Source organism: Styela clava, chromosome 11 (assembly GCF_964204865.1).
Source record: "Styela clava chromosome 11, kaStyClav1.hap1.2, whole genome shotgun sequence".
Taxonomy (NCBI): domain Eukaryota; kingdom Metazoa; phylum Chordata; class Ascidiacea; order Stolidobranchia; family Styelidae; genus Styela; species Styela clava.
The window spans coordinates 1,914,352-1,926,197 of record NC_135260.1 but is presented as its reverse complement, the minus strand read 5'-3'; the positions used below and the strand labels follow the sequence as shown (position 1 = coordinate 1,926,197).

Here is an 11,846-nt window from a genome sequence, read left to right as displayed (position 1 = left end):
TTTCAAGCTATGGTAAAACTCGTGCTCAACCGTGTGGCGCATCGTGCTAAGTGTCAGATATACGCTCGTTACCACACCTCTGATTACTCTGCGTGGGTTCGAATTCCATTAAGGGATAGTTTTCAGAACCCTTCGTCGTCGTAAGGTAGTCCATGTTATCGCAGGTAAGTTACGGCTTCCGCTACCATTAAGTGCTTGCTTCCGAAATGAAATTTTTTTTTATTTTCTATTACGGATCAGAACGACAAGTCTGGAATCCAGCCCAAATGCCTTCATACCCAGACTATGCCGACGGAAGTTTATGGATCAATTCTCTTTGTAATAGAGATCACCATTTTGTATACCACGTAGAGTGGTGGGCTTCCTGTCATCACATCCGCTATATGTGAGATGGTATTTACTGAGTTGAGGTTTTACGCCGGCAACTGGGCGTTTTATATACAAGAGGTTTGAGAAGCCGAATTGAAATACCTGGCCTTGACTGATAACCGGGCGATTGGCCGTGATCCGTCATATGATTAATTAAGTCGTCTTATCTCGATTTCCCATATCCTAACTCACTCCATAGTAGCAACGATTATTCTGCCATATATAGTAGGCCTATACCTATTAAGACGCATTCGAAATATCGATGACGGGTCTCAGTGACTATTCGTAAAGTTGCGTTTCGCCCCTGTTAGTTATTATTCAGTCCTCGACAATCTGAAATATTTTATAACATATTCATTTTAAATTATGTTTTGTTCAGACAGCATTTCTTTTATTTTTGATAAAGGCGAAAAGCCTACGGCACCCGGTATTCCCAGCCGGTCACCCATGCAAGTACTAACCGAGCCCGACGTTGCTTAACTTACGAGATCGGGTGTATTCAACGTGGTATGGTCGTAGGCGATATCGACGAGACATATTCGGTTATTTATATTTAGGCAACGCCTAATGAGAGAGAAGCGAAGCGCAACTGTTTCGTTTGTAGAGTCACAAACAATGAAACTCAGGCAGTCGCTGTTTCGCTCAGTGGCTTACCGCCGACATTTTCTACCAGTGTCAAATTTTGTTAATATTGATTACATGCGTTAATTTATTGATTGCATGTTTTTCCTCGTAGGTATTTTATCTCTGGTGTATGGCTTAACGCAAGCATCGAGTCGCTGATATAACTTGCTTGTTTGTTATTGAGGCCTGACGTGTTATTGACAAAGCTTTTTGATAAGCGGATGCCCATTGTATTGCACATAACCCAGATAGTTCGACAGTATATATGAAAGTTGCCCTTCTTATAAGCTTGTTTTTTTTTTATATGTGCTCAAAGCTAGGTTACGTGCACTCACACAGTATCAAAAGTTATATATAAACTCTCACAAGCGCGTGGCACTTCGGTGATCGCCCGTAACTTGGCGAGAGTTTAATTTTTCGATTAAGTCCGGTTCAATAAAAATGTATCAACGTTAATAGTCAGTCAGTCTAACTAAATTTAATGAGATATCTCCTAGGGATGCAAATGAAGGCTTTGAACCTGCGCTAAATTACTGAATTGACGTAGATCTCACTATGTAATACTAGATATAGGTAGATTTCAAGCTATGGTAGAACTCGTGCTCAACCGTGTGGCGCATCGTGCTAAGTGTCAGATATACGCTCGTTACCACACCTCTGATTACTCTGCGTGGGTTCGAATTCCATTAAGGGATAGTTTTCAGAACCCTTCGTCGTCGTAAGGTAGTCCATGTTACCGCAGGTAAGTTACGGCTTCCGCTACCATTAAGTGCTTGCTTCCGAAATGAAATAACTGGCCTTGACTGATAACCGGGCGATTGGCCGTAATCCGTCATATGATTAATTAAGTCGTCTTATCTCGATTTCCCATATCCTAACTCACTCCATAGTAGCACCGATTATTCTGCCATATATAGTAGGCCTATACCTATTAAGACGCATTCGAAATATCGATGACGGGTCTCAGTGACTATTCGTAAAGTTGCGTTTCGCCCCTGTTAGTTATTATTCAGTCCTCGACAATCTGAAATATTTTATAACATATTCATTTCAAATTATGTTTTGTTCAGACAGCATTCCTTTTATTTTTGATAAAAGCGAAAAGCCTACGGCACCCGGTATTCCCAGCCGGTCACCCATGCAAGTACTAACCGAGCCCGACGTTGCTTAACTTACGAGATCGGGTGTATTCAACGTGGTATGGTCGTAGGCGATATCGACGAGACATATCCGGTTATTTATATTTAGGCAACGCCTAATGAGAGAGAAGCGAAGCGCAACTGTTTCGTTTGTAGAGTCACAAACAATGAAACTCAGGCAGTCGGTGTTTCGCTCAGTGGCTTACCGCCGACATTTTCTACCAGTGTCAAATTTTGTTATTATTGATTATATGCGTTAATTTATTGATTGCATGTTTTTCCTCATAGGTATTTTATCTCTGGTGTATGGCTTAACGCAAGCATCGAGTCGCTGATATAACTCGCTTGTTTTTTATTGAGGCCTGACGTGTTATTGACAAAGCTTTTCGATAAGCGGATGCCCATTGTATTGCACATAACCCAGATAGTTCGACAGTATATATGAAAGTTGCCCTTCTTATAAGCTTGTTTTTTATTATATGTGCTCAAAGCTAGGTGACGTGCACTCACACAGTATCAAAAGTTATATATAAACTCTCACAAGCGCGTGGCACTTCGGTGATCGCCCGTAACTTGGCGAGAGTTTAATTTTTCGATTAAGTCCGGTTCAATAAAAATGTATCAACGTTAATAGTCAGTCAGTCTAACTAAATTTAATGAGATATCTACTAGGGATGCAAAATGAAGGCTTTGAACCTGCGCTAAAGTACTGAATTGACGTAGATCTCACTATGTAATACTAGATATAGCTAGAACCCTTCGTCGTCGTAAGGTAGTCCATGTTACCGCAGGTAAGTTACGGCTTCCGCTACCATTAAGTGCTTGCTTCCGAAATGAAATAACTAGCCTTGACTGATAACCGGGCGATTGGCCGTGATCCGTCATATGATTAATTAAGTCGTCTTATCTCGATTTCCCATATCCTAACTCACTCCACAGTAGCACCGATTATTCTGCCATACATAGTAGGCCTATACCTATTAAGACGCATTCGAAATATCGATGACGGGTTTCAGTGCCTATTCGTAAAGTTGCGTTTCGCCCCTGTTAGTTATTATTCAGTCCTCGACAATCTGAAATATTTTATAACATATTCATTTTAAATTATGTTTTGTTCAGACAGCATTCCTTTTATTTTTGATAAAAGCGAAAAGCCTACGGCACCCGGTATTCCCAGCCGGTCACCCATGCAAGTACTAACCGAGCCCGACGTTGCTTAACTTCCGAGATCGAACGAGATCGGGTGTATTCAACGTGGTATGGTCGTAGGCGATATCGACGAGACATATTCGGTTATTTATATTTAGGCAACGCCTAATGAGAGAGAAGCGAAGCGCAACTGTTTCGTTTGTAGAGTCACAAACAATGAAACTCAGGCAGTCGGTGTTTCGCTCAGTGGCTTACCGCCGACATTTTCTACCAGTGTCAAATTTTGTTATTATTGATTATATGCGTTAATTTATTGATTGCATGTTTTTCCTCATAGGTATTTTATCTCTGGTGTATGGCTTAACGCAAGCATCGAGTCGCTGATATAACTCGCTTGTTTTTTATTGAGGCCTGACGTGTTATTGACAAAGCTTTTCGATAAGCGGATGCCCATTGTATTGCACATAACCCAGATAGTTCGACAGTATATATGAAAGTTGCCCTTCTTATAAGCTTGTTTTTTATTATATGTGCTCAAAGCTAGGTGACGTGCACTCACACAGTATCAAAAGTTATATATAAACTCTCACAAGCGCGTGGCACTTCGGTGATCGCCCGTAACTTGGCGAGAGTTTAATTTTTCGATTAAGTCCGGTTCAATAAAAATGTATCAACGTTAATAGTCAGTCAGTCTAACTAAATTTAATGAGATATCTACTAGGGATGCAAAATGAAGGCTTTGAACCTGCGCTAAAGTACTGAATTGACGTAGATCTCACTATGTAATACTAGATATAGCTAGAACCCTTCGTCGTCGTAAGGTAGTCCATGTTACTGCAGGTAAGTTACGGCTTCCGCTACCATTAAGTGCTTGCTTCCGAAATGAAATAACTAGCCTTGACTGATAACCGGGCGATTGGCCGTGATCCGTCATATGATTAATTAAGTCGTCTTATCTCGATTTCCCATATCCTAACTCACTCCATAGTAGCACCGATTATTCTGCCATACATAGTAGGCCTATACCTATTAAGACGCATTCGAAATATCGATGACGGGTCTCAGTGACTATTCGTAAAGTTGCGTTTCGCCCCTGTTAGTTATTATTCAGTCCTCGACAATCTGAAATATTTTATAACATATTCATTTTAAATTATGTTTTGTTCAGACAGCATTCCTTTTATTTTTGATAAAAGCGAAAAGCACACGGCACCCGGTATTCCCAGCCGGTCACCCATGCAAGTACTAACCGAGCCCGACGTTGCTTAACTTCCGAGATCGAACGAGATCGGGTGTATTCAACGTGGTATGGTCGTAGGCGATATCGACGAGACATATTCGGTTATTTATATTTAGGCAACGCCTAATGAGAGAGAAGCGAAGCGCAACTGTTTCGTTTGTAGAGTCACAAACAATGAAACTCAGGCAGTCGCTGTTTCGCTCAGTGGCTTACCGCCGACATTTTCTACCAGTGTCAAATTTTGTTATTGGACACGTAGTGGACATAACGATCGTTTCAATATTATGTTGTTGTTGTTCTTGTTCTTGTTGTTCTTGTTCTTGTTCTTTGACACGTTTTTAAAAAGTCGCTTTTCTCTTCGAATACTGGACCAATTGCTTTGAAATTTTCAGTGGTTAAAGATTAATTTTTTTCGCTAGAAGGCTATTACTTTTGTTTATTCTTAAATTTTATATGAATCCTATGAGATATGATATTTCATACAAAATTTCGCGGTATTTATTTTTACCCATGGGAACACTGTTTTACACTTATTTCAAGCGGTTTCGCGATCGATTGTCTTGCTCAGTACTACAGCTACTGTAGGTCGGTACTGGTAAGTTGTCATACAGGTACCTTAACGCAGTGAAATTGACTTATTCCTTCCGCGGTATTACTAATGCTGCAATGCAAGTTTTATAGCCTATCGTATGCGGAACGGAATATCAGACCTACAGGTTCGGTACCGGTACTGGTAGCTCAGTACGTAAGTACGATACTGGTACTGGTGCCGGTACCGGTGTCTTACCACAATGAAATTACCGTAACTTATTCTTCCACGGTCCTACCAGTGCAGTAATGCAAGCGTTGTAGCACTTGTAGCCTACTATATTTGTTTATTTTGATGAGAGTCTACTGGAAACAACATAAGATTTGAAAGGGAAGAATTGTTCTGTGATCAATTATCTGTCCTAAAGTGTAAACAACATAAAATTTGCAAGGGAACAACTGTTCTGTGATCAATTACCGTATATGGCCTACAGTGTACAGGTAAGATGCTGGCTGACTGCTAACCGGTACTGGTAGCTCAGTACGTAAGTACGATACTGGTACTGGTGCCGGTACCGGTGTCTTACCACAATGAAATTACCGTAACTTATTCTTTCACGGTCCTACCAGTGCAGTAATGCAAGCGTTGTAGCACTTGTAGACTACTATATTTGTTTATTTTGATGAGAGTCTACTGGAAACAACATAAAATTTGAAAGGGAAGAATTGTTCTGTGATCAATTATCTGTCCTAAAGTGTAAACAACATAAAATTTGCAAGGGAACATCTGTTCTGTGATCAATTACCGTATATGGCCTACAGTGTACAGGTAAGATGCTGCCTGACTGCTAACTCAGTACCGCTTGACACGTTTTTAAAAAGTGGCTTTTCTCTTCGAATACTGGACCAATTGCTTTGACATTTTTAGTGGTTAAAGATAAAAATTTTCTCCAGAAGGCTATTACCTTTTTTTTCGCTATGACGTCATCAAAATTATGTGACTCTACGTGTCCATATATTTGAGCATAGCTCTCTTGTTATTGATTACATGCGTTAATTTATTGATTGCATGTTTTTCCTCATAGGTATTTTATCTCTGGTGTATGGCATAACGCAAGCATCGAGTCGCTGATATAACTCGCTTGTTTGTTATTGAGGCCTGACGTGTTATTGACAAAGCTTTTTGATAAGCGGATACCCATTGTATTGCACATAACCCAGATAGTTCGACAGTATATATGAAAGTTGCCCTTCTTATAAGCTTGTTTTTTATTATATGTGCTCAAAGCTAGGTAACGTGCACTCACACAGTATCAAAAGTTATATATAAACTCTCACAAGCGCGTGGCACTTCGGTGATCGCCCGTAACTTGGCGAGAGTTTAATTTTTCGATTAAGTCCGGTTCAATAAGAATGTATCAACGTTAATAGTCAGTCAGTCTAACTAAATTTAATGAGATATCTACTAGGGATGCAAAATGAAGGCTTTGAACCTGCGCTAAAGTACTGAATTGACGTAGATCTCACTATGTAATACTAGATATAGCTAGAACCCTTCGTCGTCGTAAGGTAGTCCATGTTACCGCAGGTAAGTTACGGCTTCCGCTACCATTAAGTGCTTGCTTCCGAAATGAAATAACTGGCCTTGACTGATAACCGGGCGATTGGCCGTGATCCGTCATATGATTAATTAGGTCGTCTTATCTCGATTTCCCATATCCTAACTCACTCCATAGTAGCACCGATTATTCTGCCATATATAGTAGGCCTATACCTATTAAGACGCATTCGAAATATCGATGACGGGTTTCAGTGCCTATTCGTAAAGTTGCGTTTCGCCCCTGTTAGTTATTATTCAGTCCTCGACAATCTGAAATATTTTATAACTTATTCATTTTAAATTATGTTTTGTTCAGACAGCATTCCTTTTATTTTTGATAAAAGCGAAAAGCCTACGGCACCCGGTATTCCCAGCCGGTCACCCATGCAAGTACTAACCGAGCCCGACGTTGCTTAACTTCCGAGATCGAACGAGATCGGGTGTATTCAACGTGGTATGGTCGTAGGCGATATCGACGAGACATATTCGGTCATTTATATTTAGGCAACGCCTAATGAGAGAGAGAAGCAAAGCGCAACTGTTTCGTTTGTAGAGTCACAAACAATGAAACTCAGGCAGTCGCTGTTTCGCTCAGTGGCTTACCGCCGACATTTTCTACCAGTGTCAAATTTTGTTATTATTGGTTACATGCGTTAATTTATTGATTGCATGTTTTTCCTCATAGGTATTTTATCTCTGGTGTATGGCTTAACGCAAGCATCGAGTTGCTGATATAACTCGCTTGTTTGTTATTGAGGCCTGACGTGTTATTGACAAAGCTTTTCGATAAGCGGATGCCCATTGTATTGCACATAACCCAGATAGTTCGACAGTATATATGAAAGTTGCCCTTCTTATAAGCTTGTTTTTATTATATGTGCTCAAAGCTAGGTTACGTGCACCCACACAGTATCAAAAGTTATATATAAACTCTCACAAGCGCGTGGCACTTCGGTGATCGCCCGTAACTTGGCGAGAGTTTAACTTTTCGATTAAGTACGGTTCAATAAAAATGTATCAACGTTAATAGTCAGTCAGTCTGTAGTTTATTTTATCACAAACCGAAAGTACACATCGGACAAATATAATTGTAAAAGATAAAAAATGCATTTCAGTGTGAATGGAGACACGATAAACCAGTGAATAATATCGAGCAGCGTCACTTTTGAGGGAGTGAGTCTTACATTACATCATACTAAGAAAAAAGTTAAACATGAAATACTAACAAAAGCCGGACTTTGAGACATATTAAGCAACCCGATATTCCGGTGTCACTCTAGTTAATGGAAGAAAACGACTCCAGACACAACAGGTTGGGGTAACGGTGACAACAGTGATAATGCAATATTGCCAAATTTGATCTCTTGTTAGTGGTTCTCGCCATGACTTGTTAAAGTCGTAACTGGGGCACTTTATGTTACACGTTGATCACTAATTATTCAAGTACTAATTGGACCTATGTTGTTATTATTTCTTGATCGGGCGTATTCAACATTATATTGCAAGCCCGACATTTCTGGTACAACTATAGCGTGAGGCCTAACGCCATATTTCGCTTACTCATATACTGTCTCAGGTGTTCAAATAGTTACCAACTCCAATCCTGGGATATTTACAATTTAATGATGTTTTATAACTAAATTTAATGAGATATCTACTATGGATGCAAAATGAAGGCTTTGAACCTGCGCTAAAGTACTGAATTGACGTAGATCGCACTATGTTATACTAGATATAGGTAGATTTCAAGCTATGGTAAAACTCATGCTCAACCGTGTGGCGCATCGTGCTAAGTGTTAGATTTACGCTCGTTACCACACCTCTGATTACTCTGCGTGGGTCGAATTCCATTAAGGGATAGTTTTTAGACCCTTCGTCGTCGTAAGGTAGTCCATGTTACCGCAGGTAAGTTACGGCTTCCGCTACCATTAAGTCCATGCTTCCGAAATGAAATAACTCGCCTTGACTGATAACTGGGCGATTGGCCGTGATCCGTCATGTGATTAATTAAGCCGTCTTATCTCGATTTCCCATATTCTAACTCACTCTATAGTAGCACCGATTATTCTGCCATATATAGTATACCTATTAAGACGCATTCGAAATATCGATGTCGTAAAGTTGCGTTTCGCCCCTGTTAGTAATTATTCAGTCCTCGACAATCTGAAATATTTTATAACATATTTATTTTAAATTATGTTTTGTTTAGATAGCATTCCTTTTATTTTTGATAAAAGCGAAAAGCCTACGGCACCCGGTATTCCCAGCCGGTAACCCATGCAAGTACTAACCGAGCCCGACGTTGCTTAACTTCCGAGATCGAACGAGATCGGGTGTATTCAACGTGGTATGGTCGTAGGCGATATCGACGAGACATATTCGGGTATTTATATTTAGGCAACGCCTAAAGAGAGAGAAGCGAAGCGCAACCGTTTCGTTTGTAGAGTCACAAACAATGAAACTCAGGCAGTCGCTGTTTCGCTCAGTGGCTTACCGCCGACATTTTCTACCAGTGTCAAATTTTGTTATTATTGGTTACATGCGTTAATTTATTGATTGCATGTTTTTCCTCATAGGTATTTTATCTCTGGTGTATGGCTTAACGCAAGCATCGAGTCGCTGATATAACTCGCTTGTTTGTTATTGAGGCCTGACGTGTTATTGACAAAGCTTTTTTGATAAGCGGATGCCCATTGTATTACATATAACCCAGATAGTTCGACAGTATATATGAAAGTTGCCCTTCTTATAAGCTTGTTTTTATTATAATGTGCTCAAAGCTAGGTTGCGTGCACTCACACAGTATCAAAAGTTATATATAAACTCTCACAAGCGCGTGGCACTTCGGTGATCGCCCGTAACTTGGCGAGAGTTTAATTTTTCGATTAAGTCCGGTTCAATAAAAATGTATCAACGTTAATAGTCAGTCAGTCTGTAGTTTATTTTATCACAAACCGAAAGTACACATCGGACAAATATAATTGTAAAAGATAAAAAATGCATTTCAGTGTGAATGGAGACACGATAAACCAGTGAATATATCGAGCAGCGTCACTTTTGAGGGAGTGAGTCTTACATTACATCATACTAAGAAAAAAGTTAAACATGAAATACTAACAAAAGCCGGACTTTGAGACATATTAAGCAACCCGATATTCCGGTGTCACTCTAGTTAATGGAAGAAAACGACTCCAGACACAACAGGTTGGGGTAACGGTGACAACAGTGATAATGCAATATTGCCAAATTTGATCTCTTGTTAGTGGTTCTCGCCATGACTTGTTAAAGTCGTAACTAGGGCACTTTATGTTACACGTTGATCACTAATTATTCAAGTACTAATTGGACCTATGTTATTGATATTTCTTGATCGGGCGTATTCAACATTATATTGCAAGCCCGACATTTCTGGTACAACTATAGCGTGAGGCCTAACGCCATATTTCGCTTACTCATATACTGGCTCAGGTGTTCAAATAGTTACCAACTCCAATCCTGGGATATTTACAATTTAATGATGTTTTATAACTAAATTTAATGAGATATCTACTATGGATGCAAAATGAAGGGTTTGAACCTGCGCTAAAGTACTGAATTGACGTAGATCGCACTATGTAATACTAGATATAGGTAGATTTCAAGCTATGGTAAAACTCATGCTCAACCGTGTGGCGCATCGTGCTAAATGTTAGATTTACGCTCGTTACCACACCTCTGATTACTCTGCGTGGGTTCGAATTCCATTAAGGGATAGTTTTTAGACCCTTCGTCGTCGTAAGGTAGTCCATGTTACCGCAGGTAAGTTACGGCTTCCGCTACCATTAAGTCCATGCTTCCGAAATGAAATAACTCGCCTTGACTGATAACTGGGCGATTGGCCGTGATCCGTCATATGATTAATTAAGTCGTCTTATCTCGATTTCTCATATCCTAACTCACTCCATAGTAGCACCGATTATTTTGCCATATATAGCAGGCCTATACCTATTAAGACGCATTCGAAATATCGATGACGGGTTTCAGTGACTATTCGTAAAGTTGCGTTTCGCCCCTGTTAGTTATTATTCAGTCCTCGACAATCTGAAATATTTTATAACATATTTATTTTAAATTATGTTTTGTTCAGACAGCATTCCTTTTATTTTTGATAAAAGCGAAAAGCCTACGGCACCCGGTATTCCCAGCCGGTCACCCATGCAAGTACTAACCGAGCCCGACGTTGCTTAACTTCCGAGATCGAACGAGATCGGGTGTATTCAATGTGGTATGGTCGTAGGCGATATCGACGAGACATATTCGGGTATTTATATTCAGGCAACGCCTAAAGAGAGAGAAGCGAAGCGCAACCGTTTCGTTTGTAGAGTCACAAACAATGAAACTCAGGCAGTCGCTGTTTCGCTCAGTGGCTTACCGCCGACATTTTCTACCAGTGTCAAATTTTGTTATTATTGGTTACATGCGTTAATTTATTGATTGCATGTTTTTCCTCATAGGTATTTTATCTCTGGTGTATGGCTTAACGCAAGCATCGAGTCGCTGATATAACTCGCCTTGTTTGTTATTGAGGTCTGACGTGTTATTGACAAAGCTTTTTGATAAGCGGATGCCCATTGTATTGCACATAACCCAGATAGTTCGACAGTATATATGAAAGTTGCCCTTCTTATAAGCTTGTTTTTATTATATGTGCTCAAAGCTAGGTTACGTGCACTCACACAGTATCAAAAGTTATATATAAACTCTCACAAGCGCGTGGCACTTCGGTGATCGGCCGTAACTTGGCGAGAGTTTAATTTTTCGATTAAGTCCGGTTTAATAAAAATGTATCAACGTTAATAGTCAGTCAGTCTAACTAAATTTAATGAGATATCTACTAGGGATGCAAAATGAAGGCTTTGAACCTGCGCTAAAGTACTGAATTGACGTAGATCGCACTATGTAATACTAGATATAGGTAGATTTCAAGCTATGGTAAAACTCATGCTCAACCGTGTGGCGCATCGTGCTAAGTGTTAGATTTACGCTCGTTACCACACCTCTGATTACTCTGCGTGGGTTCGAATTCCATTAAGGGATAGTTTTTAGACCCTTCGTCGTCGTAAGGTAGTCCATGTTACCGCAGGTAAGTTACGGCTTCCGCTACCATTAATTCCATGCTTCCGAAATGAAATAACTCGCCTTGACTGATAACCGGGCG

The 11,846-nt window shown here is 40.0% G+C and overlaps 5 non-coding genes and 2 pseudogenes across 5 annotated transcripts; all 7 read right to left on the bottom strand.

Moving 5' to 3' along the window:
* Positions 1-781: 781 nt before the first annotated feature.
* Positions 782-890, bottom strand: LOC144430163 (5S ribosomal RNA; annotated as a pseudogene).
* A 1,206-nt stretch (positions 891-2,096) lies between these two features.
* Positions 2,097-2,205, bottom strand: LOC144430162 (5S ribosomal RNA; annotated as a pseudogene).
* A 1,079-nt stretch (positions 2,206-3,284) lies between these two features.
* LOC144430012 (5S ribosomal RNA) lies at positions 3,285-3,403 on the bottom strand. The gene has a single exon (XR_013479257.1). It is a non-coding gene; the product is annotated as a 5S ribosomal RNA (ribosomal RNA).
* A 1,079-nt stretch (positions 3,404-4,482) lies between these two features.
* Positions 4,483-4,601, bottom strand: LOC144430078 (5S ribosomal RNA). The gene has a single exon (XR_013479324.1). It is a non-coding gene; the product is annotated as a 5S ribosomal RNA (ribosomal RNA).
* A 2,397-nt stretch (positions 4,602-6,998) lies between these two features.
* Positions 6,999-7,117, bottom strand: LOC144430011 (5S ribosomal RNA). Its single transcript, XR_013479256.1, has one exon. It is a non-coding gene; the product is annotated as a 5S ribosomal RNA (ribosomal RNA).
* A 1,774-nt stretch (positions 7,118-8,891) lies between these two features.
* LOC144430036 (5S ribosomal RNA) lies at positions 8,892-9,010 on the bottom strand. The gene has a single exon (XR_013479282.1). It is a non-coding gene; the product is annotated as a 5S ribosomal RNA (ribosomal RNA).
* Positions 9,011-10,808: 1,798 nt separating this feature from the next.
* Positions 10,809-10,927, bottom strand: LOC144430052 (5S ribosomal RNA). The gene has a single exon (XR_013479297.1). It is a non-coding gene; the product is annotated as a 5S ribosomal RNA (ribosomal RNA).
* Positions 10,928-11,846: the final 919 nt, after the last annotated feature.